Here is an 18,128-nt window from a genome sequence, read left to right on the forward strand (position 1 = left end):
TTTCCAAATTACTTTTTAAAAGAGACTTTCCCCTTCAAACAAAACAGCTATTACATTATCAATGTACACTGTCCTAACTGTAATTTTTGCAGAGGGACGAATAGAAGGAATTATCTTTTAGTCATATTGTTGCTGCATATACACAGAAATAGCCATTGAAATAATAGCTCTTTTTTTGGGGGGGGGTATTATCAACTATATCAGGTCTGTCGATCTGTACTGTTATATCTGCCCTTTGTTGGTGGACCAAGTTCAATATGCTACCATTTTTACTAGCAAAAATGTCTAAGAAAGTCCATAAACTCTGCTCTGTTGGAATTGCCACTAGAAACCAATGGAAGTAAATCTTCTTTGGCTTGAAGCAGCCAGGCACTATTTAGGGGACCAAATGGTAAATTTTTAATTTGAGTTATTGCCTCATAATTTATTATTTTATTGTTTTTCAATCCTTCTCTCTCTTTTCCCTGTTTTTAGCTTATTCTATCTGTTTCACATATGCATGTATTCTTTTTAAAAAAATAATAATCCACATTTCTAGTCTACATTTCATTGTTATCCAAGTTCATTTTGAATTAAAAATCATTTTAATTTGCGTAGATTTTTGAATATAGTTTAACCTTTGTCTTCTTTTTCCTCTTACACAAAAATGTTAGGACTTAAAATGGAAAAAAAAAATAACCAGTGGGAGTACAGTAAGAAAATGAAGCAACATGTAAAGGAAAATAGATACTACTTTTGGCCAAGATATGTCTTTTTTAAAAAATGCTCCTTAGGATAGAGTCATCTGAATTAAACTGGTCATGACCTTCCAGGTGTCTTTAAGGTTGAAGTGTTTCCTGGGCCATTTAAAGCTACTCTGGCTGGCTCATGTGACCTGCCTGACATCAGAGATGGGGCTTTTAAGAATGTAGCCACCTTGTCAATGGAAGAGAGGTCACTAATAGCCTGCTTTGGGCCTTCAAAAGGGTCACGTTTGGATTTCTCATCCTGTACAAAGGAAGAAAAAAGAGTGGAAGACAGGCTGAGAAAGGGTGAGAAGGAGATGGGGGTAATTATCATTCTCTCCCCCCAATCTTCTCTCCAGGCTCAGAGTTATACTCCCATGTCACTTTGTTAATGTGCTTGCATCCAGGGAGAGACATAATGCTCCTCTCAGCCCTGTTTATTAGCAAGATCCATTTGTGCAAGGCCCTTCTCTTTCATGCCATAATGCGAATGTGCTTTGATAGCAAATAATTACTCTGGTCCTTTTGACATGGAGGATCCACAGGCTACCCTAGTTAAGCCAGTAATTAGCTTGTCCTCCTTTTTTTATTATTATTGAGAAACTACAAATTATCCTTGTATGAGTACTGGCCATTCCTTCCTACACTCCCTCCCCTTCTCTTTTTCTTCTGTTCTGTTTTTTTCTTTCTCTTTCTCTCTCTCTCTCTCCCCTGTATATCTTAGCAGTATGGATAAGCAGAATGCAGCTGCATCCGAACAAGATAAAGCTGTTCCATCAAGATGATGAACAATTTGGATGAAGAGGCTTCGCAATGAAGACAAAAGCTGAAGAAGTGAAGCTGATACAACCCGGGACAGCTAAAGAATGCAGCAGTCTGTAGATGAATAGCCCTCATTTGTGAATATACAGATTTTCCATGATGAATAAAAACGGAGTGTAGGTCACAATAAATAAACTTTTTTTCTTTCCTTCCCCCGCCCTTCCACCCCCTCTTTAAATAATAATTCAGGTTCCCAGCACCAAGCAGCTGTAAATTGAAGGTTGTGCTTAGTTTTTGTAACTCTCACAGGGAATAATTAAGCTAAGCTCATATTGTTTGATATATTAGGGTAATGATGAGCCAATATAATCTAGCATGTTCGTTATTTTGGCGTGTGTACATGTTTTCCCATTAGTATTGTGGTTCTTTTAAGATTACACAGTAACTGTAGGACAGTATTTGGGAAAACAGTTTGGGCTGTGAGTGTTGATCTAGTATGAAGTGAAATTATTAAAATATTTAATTAAAGAAAGAACCTGTATTTCAGTGGGGCAGTACCAAGATAAAAATATTCCCATTATCTGGTATATCCTGACGTGATCACTTCAAACCTGCTGATCCCGCTTCCTCATTGGTGGAAGATAATTAGAGTTGGATATCTTCATTATCAATTTAGTCTATCATTAACCTTCTGAAACTTCAGTGTCAGTATTTCTTGGCAACATTCTGGGGGTGGGGGTGGAGAGACAGAGAGAGCAGAGTACTCAAAGATCAAGGTGGAAAATATAATGCCAGAAATCTACAATTCCGGTAATTTCATCTTTCAAAATACTATGAATTCATTATTTTCTTGTATGTGTATGTTTTCAAAAAAGCATCCAACTGATCTTTATTTTCTTTGGCCTGGTATTCATCACATATTGATTCTTTGTTCCTAGTCTGGATTCTGAAATTTCGAATAAGTGCAGGCATGTCCAATCCAGAGGTTAAACTGAGCTTTGTGAAAACTGTCGTTATGAGGCAGAGTTCTCTGTGCATTAAAAAGAATCCTAAAACTCTAAATGTATGTAAACAAGATTTTCCTGTTGGTTTGTTTATTGTTTTGAATCCTTACTAAATCACTATAGGCTGACCAACCTTCCATTGTGGGATGGTCTTCAAAGAGCTGGAATGTTTCCCTTCTTACCCCCTTGTCATTCAAATACTGTATATCAGATTGTACATTATGGTATACAGTCTCATGGTACCTCTCCCCCATTTTTGGAATTGGGCAAGTTTCACCTTATAGGTATTTCTACTGAAAATGAGATTTATTGCTTCACTCTGCACATAATAAATGACACACTTAGTAAAGAGATAATTCAATTATAGTTAATGGTAGAAAATCCTTCTACAATTCTGTTTATGTATTTGGGTATTTATTATTAACATCATTTTTTACTATTATTATTAAATTTATTTACTATATCTTGCACTTCAAGGTGACTCTGAATGGCTCATTAAGATATTAATTTTAAGATGTTTTGCAAATTCATTATAACATTTTTGGTTTTCAGTTATACAGCCGTTAAGATAGAATATAAAATAAATATTAAAATATTTTTTCAGTATCCTTCCAGTTAGAAGCAGGTCAACAAAACTTCAGCATGTAATAAAGCAAACCAACATTAGCTTCTAATTACAAAGTATCAAAGGTTAAGCAGAACAGCAATGTCATTATTGCCCACTGGAAGATGAGCAATGAAGGGGGCAGGGGCTAATTCAACCTCCCTAAGAAGGGAGTCACATAAATGAGATTGCTATCAAAGCAATGGCTAGACCCTCTATTTCCACTAATAAGGCTTTAAGTAAAAAAAAAATAGATACTGCACATGCACATTCATGCATGTACATGGTTTTCTTATTTGTCATATGTGCTTATTGACAGAAATGCCAGGAACCTGGGCAGAGGTGGGATGTGTACCCAGCAAATTTGGCAGTGAAACAGTTGGGGGGGGGGCTGTTCTAGAATAACAGATAAAGACTGTCCGAGAGACCTTTCCCAGATGGCTCATCGGATACCACTGTACGTGGAGCAAGGTGACCTGGCATCAGTCATTCAGTCAATTGTTGGGAGGGCTGAATATAGGTAAAGGTAAAGGTTCCCCTGCACATGCGTGCTAGTTGTTTCTGACTCTAGGGGCTCTAGGGCTCTAGGGCTCATCTCCATTTCAAAGCTGAAGAGCCAGCGCTTGTCCGAGGACGTCTCCATGATCATGTGGCCGGCATGACTAGACGCCAAAGGCGCACGGAATGCTGTTACCTTCCCACCGTAGTGGTCCCTATTTTTCTACTTGCATTTTTACGTGCTTTCGAACTGCTAGGTTGGCAGAAGCTGGGACGAGTAACAGGTGCTCACTCTGTTGCGCGGCACTAGGGATTCGACCCGCCAAACTGCCGACCTTCTGATCAACAAGCTCAGCGTCCTAACCCACTGAGCCACCGCGTCCCTTGAATATAGGTATTGTCAGCCTATCAATCACATCCTGGCAATTGAAAAACTACACACTTCTAGCAATGACATATCATGTCTGCACATTAAAATAACTGTTCCTCTCGGTAGGGAATGACCACTACAACATACTTTTTCTTCCTTGTTCTTATGTTTCTTTGATCATGAGGTCTTAAGTGTCTTCTGTCCTGTTACATGAGACCAGGCTTGGTATGACTTATTCAGATGGCTATCTCTTAGAATGAAAGCCTATTTCCATTTACCTGCTGAGAGAGATTATATAGCTGCTTTGCCTTCAGCTTTTGTTGGAAAAAATGTTTGATATTCCAGCTATAACTCTTGTTCTTGCCTTTTGTTTGTGACCCTTTGACAGGCTTACTGCCTGAATTAGCATTCTGTGACTATTGGCCATATTTGGACTACATTTTTTTTGCTTCTTGGACTGTAACTGGAGCTTTTCAGGCATGCACTCTTCACTAGGTGTTTGGATTATGATCTTGTCTGCTGCTATCTGCCTAAATACCTCAATTCCTGACTAACTGTGTCTGTGTGTGTGCCTGCAACCTTGAAACAGAACACCTGGAATATGAACTCTTATGGTTACAAATAGCTTGTTCACAATGAAGAAATTATGCAAAGGTGACATTCCAGGTGTAGCTTCATTGTTCCTTGTCTTCTATTCACTTTGCAACCTCTTCATTTTGAATGGATTTGTGATGGTGGGGAAAAATAGAGGATTTATTATGTCTCTTTTCAGTCAGTCACATCACACAAATAACCAACATGTTTACATTAAAGAAATAATCAGTAACTGGAGAAGAACTTTGTTGCACACTACTTTCCCTAAATGACTGTCTTTTAATTTCTATAGTCTGGCCCATCTCATGGTAGCCATCTCTGAAGAAGTGATATCATCAAACATAAAACTATTTAAATACAACTCATTCTTGACCTAACCCCTAAATAGTAACTCTTAATATTTGTATGCTCTAACTCAGGCATGTCAAACTCATGACGTCACATGACATCACATGATGTATTGTGACTTTTTCCCCATTGCCAGCAATGGGGTGGGCGCAGTTTTAGTATGATGCATCTGGCCCACGGGCTGGCAGTTTGACATGTCTGCTCTAGTATAGTTATTTGAAGAAAGCCTGTGAGTCTCCATTAACATCCAGTTTTCTTGAAATTCTCTTATTAGATGCTTATTAGATGCTTAAGAAGTAACAGTATAAGACACTCTACCCTGGAAAAATAGCATGGCCATCCAATCAAGCATTTGGTTTCCAATGATAGCAAACCAGATTCTTCTAGAAAGCTTCCAAGCAGGGAGAGCTGGATATGATCATTTCCTATTTCATTCCTACTGATGCAGCACAGCATCAGGTATACAAAAAGTCTATCACATGGCATCACATGCTTTATTTAAGCATGAACAAATTATCACTCATAAGCCATATGTGATCATTTATCTAGGATCCCCTATGCTCACCTTGAAGAATTGGAAATTTAAATTAATTTAATGTATTTAATTCAGTATGACTGTCCACTCCAGAAGAGTCTGGACTGAAGCATATTACAATGATTCTTTAATGTTAAAAAAATTTCGCATTTATTTCTTTTTGGGGGGATATTTCTTTTGTTACTTGTTCCCTCTGCCTTGCCTGCTATGTCTATTTGAGCTTTCATCTGTTGGAAAGTTGTTTGCCTCTGTTTATATATTTGGAAAAATATTCAGTTCAAAAGCCTTTCAAGTAATTCTATGATTGATTGATTTGATTTTGAGAAAAATTCTGAATAGTTTATGTAGCACCACCCCCAAAGGGACTGCTGAAGTCCGGGTTCTCCTGGCCCTCTTAGTCTGGCTGCTGGTCCAAAGGGTCCCTTACTTGGACACCTCTGCTTGACAGAGGCATGCAGTGCAGTGGTGGTCAGTCTCTCTTAGCAGCAGCCCATGACAGGTGATGATGGTCAGTCTCTCTCAGCAGGCAGCGCACATGAGATGATGAAGGTCAGTCTCTGGCAGCAGCAGCTCACGTGAGGTGAAGATGGTAGTCAGTCCCCAGCAGGCAACTCTTCATAGGTGATGGTGGTCAGTCTCTGTCAACAGCAGCTCATATGAGATAATGGTGGTTAGTCTCTCGCAGGCAGCTCACATGAGGTGATGATGGTCAGTCTCAGCTGCTCATAGGAACCTCCCTTATTCTATCTCCTTTTCTCTCTTTGGCCTTTCCCCACTGAATCCTCTCCTTTTCCCATTCCCTTCTGTCCTTCAAGCTTGCTCTACAGAAACCTCTCTATCTCTATTCCCCTCTCTCCATCCTGCTTACTTAAAAAGAATAAAAACAAACCCAACCAACCTCCTCCCTCACTCTCCCTTCATCTGGCTTGCCCCACAGAAACCAAGAATAAAAAAAAACCTTTTCACCAACTTCCTACCTCGATCTCCCTCCTCTTGGCTTGCCTCTTCGGAGAAAGAATAGAAGCCTTTACACCAACTTCCTACATCACTCTCTCTCCTTCTGGCTTGCCTCTCCAGAGAAGAGAAAATAAAATCTCCCCCCCCCCAGTCAATCTCATCTTCCCCTTTAAAAATCCCTCCCCAAGAGCCTGCCCCGCCACCAGCCACTGCAGAGGCTGATGGAGCTCCTGACCTCTCTGCTGAATCTGCAGAGCTCCAGCAAAGCCTCCCAGCTAGCACCAATCCCAGCCAGCGCCAATCCCCCCAACTCTCCTTTCCACTACATTAACAATATTTTAAAATACCATCTTTTAAAAAAAATGCTAAGACAAAAGCTGCAAAATCTAAATCTCAAGAATCTATTCATCTTGCTGTTTCTTTGCAGATTAAACCTGGGTAACAAAGCTACTTTTAAAATTTTCACTCTGTTTATAGGCAAAGAAATATTGAGTGAAACAATTTTCCAGTAGGTCAAGTGTGGGGGGAAATTGTCAAGAGCAGTAGGTAGAGCAAAGTTCCATTTATCCTGTACCTGTGTCTGATTGACTTTGCATCTCCACTGTTATGTCGTGGGCTCTGGTGAGCAGGAATGAAGACATATGGCTGAGTATAGAGAAACTCATTCTTTTATTCAAGCTGGAACTGTACTTAGGCTTGGGCCGCTCCCAGCCCCAATATATAGCCAAGCCCTAAGGTAGCAACCAATAAGATTGAACCCGTGCTTGTCACCTGAGGCTGACCAATTGCAGGCCCGGAGACGGCCTCTCTGGGTTGCACGTGGTGTGGTACCCAAAAGCCTAGTACATAACATCCACTATGCTCCACATCAAGTTCAAATGCTTTAGATTAGAACGTTGCAGTGCAAAATTGTAATCATTAAAATAAAATAAATATGGAAAACATAAAAAGCACCATTAAAAATATAAGAAGTACCTTCCTGGATCCTATCTAATATCCTGTGCTACACAGTACACAACCAGATATATCACAAGGAAAGGTGTTTTTTTCTAGTGTTGTTACAGGTGTTGTTACATACACCAAATGGTATTTAAGATATGCTGTCAATAATTGCAAAGTTCAATATCCTCTCTGAATTTTCTAGAATGTCCATGTAAAGGACAAAAGATATTAGAATGATCTCAGACAAAACATCTGTAAGTAAAGGATGCTTAAATCAGGATGTGACAAAAGAGTTTGAAGGAACCTTTAATTAACATTAGAGCAAAACAAAGTTTCATTGGAGAGTTGGCTTATATACATAAAAAAGAAGAGAATTAAACAATTATGAATTCCTTTCTTCTTTGGACTGAAATTATTAGCAAAGTGCATATACCCATGGAAGAACCAAATCTACTTGAAGCATTTCCATTTTCAGTAGTAAAATGAATAGCTTGATATACAGTGCTGAATAATAGGTCTTTTAAATAAAATTATTAGAAGAATATATCAGCAATTTGATATAAAATCCTAGACTAGTATCACACAATGGATATTTAACATCCACTATGTCTGAATGATAAGACAATACAATATATATGTTGCATTCAAAGAAAGGGGGTCTTTTTGTTTTTAATATAAGTGTTTTATGATATACTCATATATCACTTTCAGCCCAAATGGTAAACAAAACTATCTTTTTTTTCCTCTCTGAAAGTAATATAATGATAGATTTTCATTAAATTGTGTGGTTCTTGTAGGCTAATTTTTCAGCCCAAACTTTTGTGTCATTCATTTCTGGCAATGAGAAGGTTCCAGTATATCTGATTTCTTATTGTAAATAATGTTCATGAAATAGCAGAAATAAATCAAACTGTATCACAATATTTTAGCCATTCTTTTTGCTTTTTTCCCATTGAAGTGGGCGAGATTTAAAATGAAATGATTAAAAAAGAAACTAGGCATCTACCTCTTTCATGAAATGTGCAGACTGAGTTTGGTTCTTAATTCTACTAGACATTAAGCCATCTCCTTACAAGCACTTATTTATTTGTTATTGATATAATTTAGTGCATATCAGCTGACCACCATTTTGTATCTTGTATAAAGCCTTAAACTTGGTATCTTTGTGTATTGTGAGACAAGTGTAAGGACCTGCCTCCATTAAGCCTCCCAAGAAAGCAGAACTCTTGAAACTTGCATTGTCTCAACAGGAACTTTTATTGGAAGGTGTTGAAAGTAGGATAGAAAGGCAGGATCTGAGGATTTCCTGCATGAAACGTTACATTAAAAGAACCCTTTCAAATCCCACCTCAACTGTGCATCTGGCTGGTTTGAATTGAGCCAATTCATAGGTGCTGTGTTGTTGTGGGAAAGAGCCGATAAGGCACCATTCTCAAGGCTGTCAGGTTTCTCCATGGCTTCTTCCCATCCACCTGGAGATAAGGCAGATGGCTGGATGAACATTCTCTTCACACCCCAAGAAAGATACTTCAAAGAGGACAGAACAAAACAAAGGAAGTATACAGCAGAACACTCAAATAGAATGGCATAACCCAAAAATGAGGGCATAGGAAAGAAATATGAAATACATTGGGGTTCTGGCAGAAGGCACTGGAGCTACTTTACAAAAAATAGCAGCAAATATTTGTAGAAAATTCTGCAAAATAGCCTTTAAAAAGGGGGAGATGAGGACAAAAGTTTGATTTTTCTCAGAAAGGACCTTTCAAGAAATCTTGTAGAATTGACAGTAAAGGAAAGTTCCCCATTCATCTCATCTGGGAGTTCAGCTCAATGTTTCAACTCTCAGGTGAAGACTCACCATGCACCTTGGAAGTCACTTATCCTCAGGACATTACTTGAACAAAGCACTCTAAGTCTAAAGCAACAATAAACCAGCTCCTCATAGTTCTGCTCTGAAACTCATTTAGATATCTTTGAAAAAAAATGGAAACTTGAGTCAATTCGAATATTTGAAAGGAATTTTTGGAGGCCAGAAAAGGTACTATGAGAACCAAATCTCAAAACTGAGAAACCTCTACTTCTCAATTCTATGCCTATCTCATAATTGGATCTATGATGTACTGATGTAACTGACGTGTCTCCACCGGTTCTTATTGTTATTGGCTCTCAAATCCTGCATAATTCTTGGTTAAAAAAAAACACTAAAGCATTTGTCCAAAGTTAAACAATGCAATTCTTCTCTTGCTTTAATTAAATTATATAAAAATTAGAATTAAAATCACTTCTATATAACAGTTGGTTTGTCAAATGAAGCTTTAAATGGAAAAAACGACAATGCTTTAAAAGATTATCTCTCAGTTGGGACATGCTTTTATGAACTCTGTGGTTCTGTTCCAAAACTAGCTCTGAAGAATATTTAAAGTAGAATTGAAAGATCTGCCTTCTCAATTGATTGGAATACAAACTGTCTGCAAAATCCTCCCAAAACGTCTTAAGCAAAACCTGTAACCAAAGAGAAACAGAAGACGTCCACAACATATAATGTAAAATTAGTAACAGACGGTGTTATGTATGGGGTGTGAGCAGCAGCTCTGCAGGTACCACCAGGTGGCACTGTGCTGTGGCCGGATTGGCTGAAAGGTTTTCGGCGGGAGATACGGATGGATGGATTGGCCAGTGTGTCACCTGGCTAGGTATATAAGGGGTCCAGGTAACCCCCTTTGTCCAGTACGCGCCTACCACTAATAAAGAGCTGACATGCGGTACTCATCTATTCATTCATTGCCATGCGGTCCACAACCCACCACACAATAGGCAGTGTGTCAGATCTGCCCCAGTTGGCCCCTCAAGAAAATAAGACTCTTGAATCCACTGAGTTGAATCAAAATAACTTTTACTGAGAGAAACTGAATGCAGTAAAGTCAGGTGGAATCTGAAGGTCCCACACAAAGCACAAAGCAATTCTTTCAGTTTCCTAATTCCAGCCCTCTTGACCAGTCCACCGGCAGCCCATGTAATCCTGAGAAGATGTTTTGAGAATGCTAAAGTGCCAAACAGACAACATTTCACACTCAAGGCATGACAGCCTTGGAACTGTCTGGGAAGGAATCTGTCCCGTCTTTGAAGACAGTCCCCTGATCTAATTATCAAGTGAACAACAGAAGCAAAACATCCCAAGCATGCCATACCGCCTCCCCCCTCAGCATGATAGCAGGACACCAAAGTATGATGGTGGACCTGACACACTGTGTAGGACAATCAGGTAGAAAACTGACAGACAGCATCCAAAAAATTAACTGGCAGTCAGAAGACATGATAAAATTTCTTTAATCTCACAATATATGAATAGAGTAAACAACTGTTTCAACTAGGAGACAACATTTTAGATCAGGCTAGGGAATTTTTGGAAGCCTGACATTCAGACAAAAAAGGCATCAGTAGACATATGGAGATAAATCCTACGTACATAACATTTAAAAGACACAATAATAATTCTAGAAAGGGAACAAACAGCCTAGAACATAACCAATATCCAGATAATCAGGCAAGAAACAATATTCTAGCAAGGAACTATTAAGGATGAAGTCATAGTGCCATCGAGCCTGGGTGCACAAGCTTCCCTAAGCAGCCAACAAACCATATTCTCTGGACAAGTAATTAAATATCTTCAAGAGAACCATGAAACTCAAAGGGCACAAAAACCCAATGAAATAATGTAATGATTTGATTTAATATTTTGATTATATTGTGTTTTTTGTTTAATGTTATATTAAAGGTAAAGGTAAAGGTTCCCCCGCACATGTGTGCTACTCGTTTCCGACTCTAGGGGCTGGTGCTCATCTCCGTTTCAAAGCCGAAGAGCCAGCGCTTGTCCGAGGACGTCTCTGTGGTCATGTGGAGAGCATGACTAGATACCAAAGGCGCACGGAACGCTGTTACCTTCCCACCGTAGTGGTCCCTATTTTTCTACTTGTATTGCATTTTGAACTGCTAGGTTGGCAGAAGCTGGGACGAGTAACAGGCGCTCACTAAGTTACGCGGCACTCGGGATTCGACCCGCCAAACTGCCGACCTTCTGATCGACAAGCTCAGTGTCCTGAGCTTGTACAACACAAAATTAAAGTACAACCATACTATTCTCTTTCTAGTTTCTTTTTGTTTTAACATTCATCTGGATTTGGACTTGACAAACTTTCAGATTATATCTTCAGATAACCAGGAATAGGGAAGAGCTATTTTGGCTTTTTGAGATAGAATCTGAATGCATACAAAAGTATGTGCATATAATAAGCCTGCATAAAATACATTACATTGTGAAAAACCATTTATAAGAATGCACACTTTAAAAGTACACAAAAATCAACACATAAGAAATGTTCAGGATATGAATTTCCATGTGGATTCCACTGTTATAGAAATATGAATATCCCACCAGTAGGTTGATATAAAATGAAAGATTATGTTATATATATATTATTTTTATTCCAGATGGAGAATACAGATTAAATCTGTAATAATTAATCTGTAATAATTTAGAGCTTACATTTTGTTAGAGATTTTCATTATATATATATATATGTGTGTGTGTGTGTGTGTGTGTGTAATATGTCCTAATAAAGTAGGCATATTATAGTAAAATATTAAAATTTCCCATCCATAATGGGAGTAGAGAAGTCCTTAATAAAGCATTAATAAAGATTAATTTATCAGCTACAATTCTAGGAAAAAAAATAAATTGTCCCTGAATAATTTGAGGAAGCAACTTGTTTTTCTGGTGACAGGAACACACTGTAAAAGAATGAAAAGAAGAAAAATTAATATTGCCCTTTGTCATTGTTTTAGCCCTGAAATAAAGAGTGTAGGTGATATAATTAGTCTCAGATACTCAAGATCTCTGTTTTATAGTTGAAAGATATATTGGAAATAGGTTGCCACAATCAAGCAATTAGCAGCCAAGTGCAGATCAGGGATAGAATATCACGGAAAAAAATTACCCAAGTGGTCTCTAAAAGTCGACAGCAACTTGATAGCAAATAATTAATCAATCAATCAGTTTATACATTAAGGAAAAAAAGAACTCCAAGTCTACCATTTACATTTGTGGTTTATAAGAAATAAATTTGTCATCCTTAGTAAAAAGTAAATCCTTACTGTTATTCTTCTTCAGTTTTTGTCTTGTGTGGTTATTTGAAGGACCTGTTTATTTTGCACTGTTCCTCCAGTGGTGGGATTCAGCCGGTTCGCACCAGTTTGGCAAAACTGGTAGCTAATTTTTTGTTGCCCAGGCCCAGAACAGACTTTCAGAAGCAGCATCCACACAGAGAACCGGTTGTTCACATATTTGAATCCCACCACTGTATTTCTCCCTACTTCTTAGAGAACACGATTCAAGGGATTTTGTTTTTGAGGTAGCTTGTCAGTCCCTGATGCTGATTTGGGTGAGGAAGGGATGACTGACGAAAGGTCACCCATTTGACTTCAGTGTCTTAGGGAGGACTAGTACCTAGGACTTCTTACTTCTAGTCCAAAATCTCAATCTCTATATCAGTGTTTCTTTTTTTATATATACAAGTTTTATTGATTTTTTGATATTTACATATACATGTATTTATGAAGCAATACAGTGGTTGGGTAGTCAAAATAACAAATAACAAGTTGTAGGTAGTTCAGGTTGCATCAAGAAGGATTCCCTCTCTGATTCCATTAATTATCAGATAGTCAAAATAGTCAAATTAATACATTTCTAGTTGTAACCTAGTCAATTAACAAAATTTTCATTATATTTTCACTAATACATAACAACATCCTGTTTTAAATTTTATCTAATTGCAATAGAATATTCTAGAATAGCCTATAATATGAAAAAGAAAGCTTAATTTTTGGGTGACCCACAATTCCCTATTTCAATAAAGAATAATTCTCTTGTCTACAAAACTTAGATTGTTCATTACAAAACATTCCTATGTTTTACCATTAAAATCTCGTTTTCATCTTAACAAATCACCAATTATTAGGAAGATATTTTTTTGTCTTAACCATTCAACAATTATTAAAATACTATCTTACATCGTGTTAACCATAGATAAATTGTTAAAATACTATCTTTTGATATATCATTCCAAATTCTATAATATAGTTCAGAATTATATTCTAAGAGCTTACTTTTGTCTTCCCTTACAGATCTAAGACCTAAATGTAAAAACAGTTATATTTTTTTAGAAATTCCCCTTAATCCATTGAAAGGGATCTTTAGGGATCCCAAAAAAGAAACAAGTTCAGTTTTTTTTAAAAAAAATCTAACTCTTGCCTTCCATTTGTGCCATTCAGGCTTTCATTTTAGCATCTTTAAATTCTCAAATATATCTTCCTTTCTTCCTAAACCCCTTATTTGAATCCAGGGAGAGCATCCAAATGTCAGTTTTGCGAAGAAAATGTCCCCTTTGTAACCGTTGAAGTTTTGCTTTAATAGTTCAGTTTTTGATGATTGATGTAATATAGTTGTCATTAAATCAGGCATGTCTTTTCCTTCTTCCAGTTCTATCTGTATTAGGTAGAGAGTAGTAGCTGGTGCAATGGTTGTCATTTGATTAGTTGCATTCTCACTAAGGTATATTTGAAGGCCTTTAGTGTCTTCACTCTTAATATTGCTTTCTTCAGGTGCTATTGCTTTTTGAGTTGTAAGTTTTGTAGTTGATGTTGAAATTTGGACTTTAAGATTTTCTGTAGATTGCATTTGTTGTTCTTTGAAATCTCCTGTTTTAGTGTTAGTTTCCACTTCTTCTATTTGATCTTGGATTATTATTTCCTCATTTAAGGTCAGAATTTGATTTGGTGGCTTTAAGTTGTCAGATTTTTATCGCAATTTGGCTTTAATTTGCTCTGTCATTGCCAAAATCATGTCCAGTATCAGTTTATAATCAAGTGGTGGGATATATTCATCCATTTTGTTGTTATTTAGAGCTAAATCTTCCATGGAGGCTATTTTAATAATAGTCAAAGATTATCCACCTCCAAGAGTTGCTTTCAGTGCCAGGTGTTCCCACACTTATCTTTAAAAGTAATGTCAAGGACAGCTCTGTTTTCCAGTCAGTTCTCACAACAGGAGAAAAAAAATCACTTGCTGTACCAAGTTTTGTCATCAATAGCATATACAATGCAATGTAGAACTTATCTTTTTTCCCCAAATTAATATAAAACGTTTGTAGCATTAGTCCATTTTTTTCTTTAATTCACAGCTTAGAGAGGAAATAGGGTAGTAGATCCCCACCAAAAACTAGGAGCTTTTTAGTAAATACAGATAAAATTACTCAGTTCCTTTGCTAAATTACTTGATTTTCTTTAAGGCTTTAAGATTTGTTCCCAAAGTAAATATTCGCCATTTTCTCAAAAAGTGGGGAAAGAAATTTTCAGGAAAAGTCCCATAGGAAAAAAGTTAAGGGAGTAAAAAAGGTAGAGTCTCACCCAGGTCCAACAGATTGCTTCTTTGTGCTAGGTAGTGCTTTTGGCTTTCGGTAGGGAGCGGCTTAATGATCGGCCATCTTTATGGCCGGTCTCTTCTTTGGGCCAAAGGAGTTGTCCCAAGTTCAAGTGGAGGTCTGCCGCCCTTCCACGATCACAGGGAGAGCCTCCTCACAGTATCACCCCTCCAGGGTGATTTTCGACCCTTTTCAGGGTCCTCCGAAAGAGAAAGAACAAACAGCAGGAAGCGGACTGTTCTTGTGCATCCAGAAGCGCCATGCACGCAAACCAGAAGCCTCTATATCAGTGTTTCTTAACCTTGGCAATCTTTAAGGTACCTGGACTTCAACTCCCAGAATTCCCCAGCCAACATTGAGAAAAATTGCTGTATATTATGTTTCTTCGCTAAAGAATCCTTTCTAAAAGCGGGTGGGGGTGGGCATTGTGTCTTAATAATGCCTTCAAAAGCTGCCTTAGCAAGTCAAATTATTTGTCCATTTAGCCTAATGTTGTTGACTCTGATCAGCTGAAACTCCCAGTTTGCAGGCAGGCATTTCAGCTAACCTAGATTCCATTTTCATTTGGAGATCAGACAATGTGGGGTTTGAGACTAGGATCTTCTGCCAGGAGAGCAAGTGTTGTAGCACTGAATTACAGCTTCGTTGGATTCAAGGTGTACATCCAAATAAACAAGGGTACTGGAGAAGAAAAAAATATGCTTCATTTAGCCAGATTATTCTGCATGTTTACTTATATATTTGTTAGATTCACATCCCACTTTTCCCAAGCAATTTAAGGTGTCTTTTTCTTCCATTAAATCCAAAATTTCCCAGAACAGAATTTATATCTTAGGGGCACTCTGTGTTCATAATTTGATCGAATTCTAGTTTGATCTCTCTGCACCATAATTTACTAATTTGGTTTTCTTTGTAATTTCTCTGCTGTATTTATTAATAGCTGTAACTTATTCTTTATTCTTCCATCAGGATATTGTACTAAATTTGTACAACATACAATAAAAACATAAAATATAATGTAATGCTGGTCAAGAGAATAGCAATGGGTTTTGGCAAGTCCCTCACCCTTCAATGATGTAAGTCATTACAATGCTACTTGTAATGTTACAGGCTTTACCTGTATTCTGGGCAATCATAGTACAATCTATCTATTTCTTCAAAACTGGTCCTCAATCTGCATTTTTCTTCTGTGCTTTGCAGTAGCACAACTAGAAGGCTCCTATCAACAGCTCATCGCTAATCAGTGCTGTTAACTTAAAGTGCTCTAACTGTATTTTATGAGATTCATAATGTTCACAGGCAGAAGCACCCAGAGCTGCATTACTGACCTTTCCAGGTGAGCCTTCCTCAGTCTCAAATGTTTCTCTTTTATCCAATTGGCTGGAAACCAGGGTTTCTCTAACAGTTATTCCCTCTCTGTCACTTCTAGGCCTTAAAGATTTGTTTTGACTCCCTCACCCACATAAAGACTTTAAAATTCATTCTTAGAATGAAGCTGGAAATTTGAGGTAATGCCAATTAACAAGCTAGGGCTCTAATGCACAGATGGAATTCACAGCCCCCTTCTCTGTGGAATACCTTCATAAGCAGATATTGGAATGTTGATATATCTGAACTTACAGTATGTGTCTTTAACTTCCACCTTGTGTGCATGTAAATAAGCTTAGCTCATAGCAAGTGAACACTTTTTTATTACACGTATACCATTTCAAATACTTTAGCCACCTAATGAGAAGGAAGGACTCACTGGAGAAGAGCCTAATGCTGGGAAAGATTGAGGGTAATAGAAGAAGGGGACGACAGAGAATGAGGTGGCTGGATGGAGTCACTGAAGCAGTAGGCGTGAGCTTAAATGGACTCCAGAAGATGGTAGAGGACAGGAAGGCCTGGAGGAACGTTGTCCATAGGGTCGCGATGGGTCGGACACAACTTCACAACTAACAACAACAACATACCATTTTCTCTCTATAACAGAAATCAAGACAATAAAAAAATAACCAGAACTAACCCCCCCCCAAAAAAACCCATGAAAAAATCCTGTTAAATTGAAACAAAAACTTACAAGATGAAGCACCTTGTTGGGCACCTGGACATCTCTGGGAAGGCCCAAACAAATGAGAAGAACATACTCCATTCATAGCTACCTAGGCTTTACAGGTAGTATATTATCATAGTCATCATCAGGATTAGTAGCTACTTAGATCTGAACTTGTCCAATTCCTTTCCACACAATGTGAACTGAGACCTATGTAGCTTCAAAAATAGGAGCCTTCAGATGATGCTGTGGAACCTTGAAATTATCCATCAGTAGACAGCCAATTGACCTGTTTTTCTTCCTCCTTATCTGCAGAGGGGAAAAATAAGTTAGATTTGCCAAGAAAATGTTTCTCCTAGAGTACTTTGTCTTATCCTCATATTTTGCCCAAGTACACAGTCTGAGGATGGAAGATAACATATACTCCTCACTAAGACCTGGGGTCTACTCCTCAGAACTCCTAAAGAGAGTACCACAAAAATACTATACAGGTACTGTGATGAAAGTAGTAGCAGCAGCAGTAGTGGTAGTTTTTATAAACATTTAGCATTTAGTAACTTTCAAAACTATTAGATATATGGTATTGTATTAATCCTACTTTATATTAATTATCTTTCGTTAATTTAATATACTTTTTACCTATGGAAAAATAACTTAAAAATAAAGAGGCAAATAGCAAAGGCATGAAAACAGGAACCAAACTGACTAGTATTCTGTGGAAAATTATCATGATAAATATGTATGCCATATCTATTTATCAATAACTCGAGATTTTTCAATGTTAGTTTTAGATAAAGCTGTACTTCCCTAGACAGAACTTTTGTGTAGTTTACAGGTTTTTTAACTCCCACTACTTAAAGAGTTGGAGTGTGACTAAGAGGAGATTTGCATAAATTCATTTTATGCATTGGTTGTGCCCATTTCTGGATTAAGAAACCCTGTTCTAATCACATATACCTTAGTTACCCTTCATTTGGACTATTGCAATGGGTTTTACATTGGATTCCTTTGAAGATCACTGAAAGGCTCAGAACATGAGAGTGGAAATAGCTATGGGTAGACTTTAATACTCACAGCTACATGAGTATGCTCTACTGTGTAATTCAGAGTGTTAGTGATTGCCAATGAAGCCCTACATGGCAGATCCCAGGATATTCACAAGACAGTTTGTTTCTGATTATCTTTGCTCATTCTACAACTTCCAAGATGCTCCAAGTCCCATGTGAACAATGTCATATCATGGAATCTATGCCCTTCTGATGCAGTGCCTGCCTATAGA

This window comes from Vipera ursinii, assembly GCF_947247035.1.
Source record: "Vipera ursinii genome assembly, chromosome: 1".
Lineage (NCBI taxonomy): Eukaryota > Metazoa > Chordata > Lepidosauria > Squamata > Viperidae > Vipera > Vipera ursinii.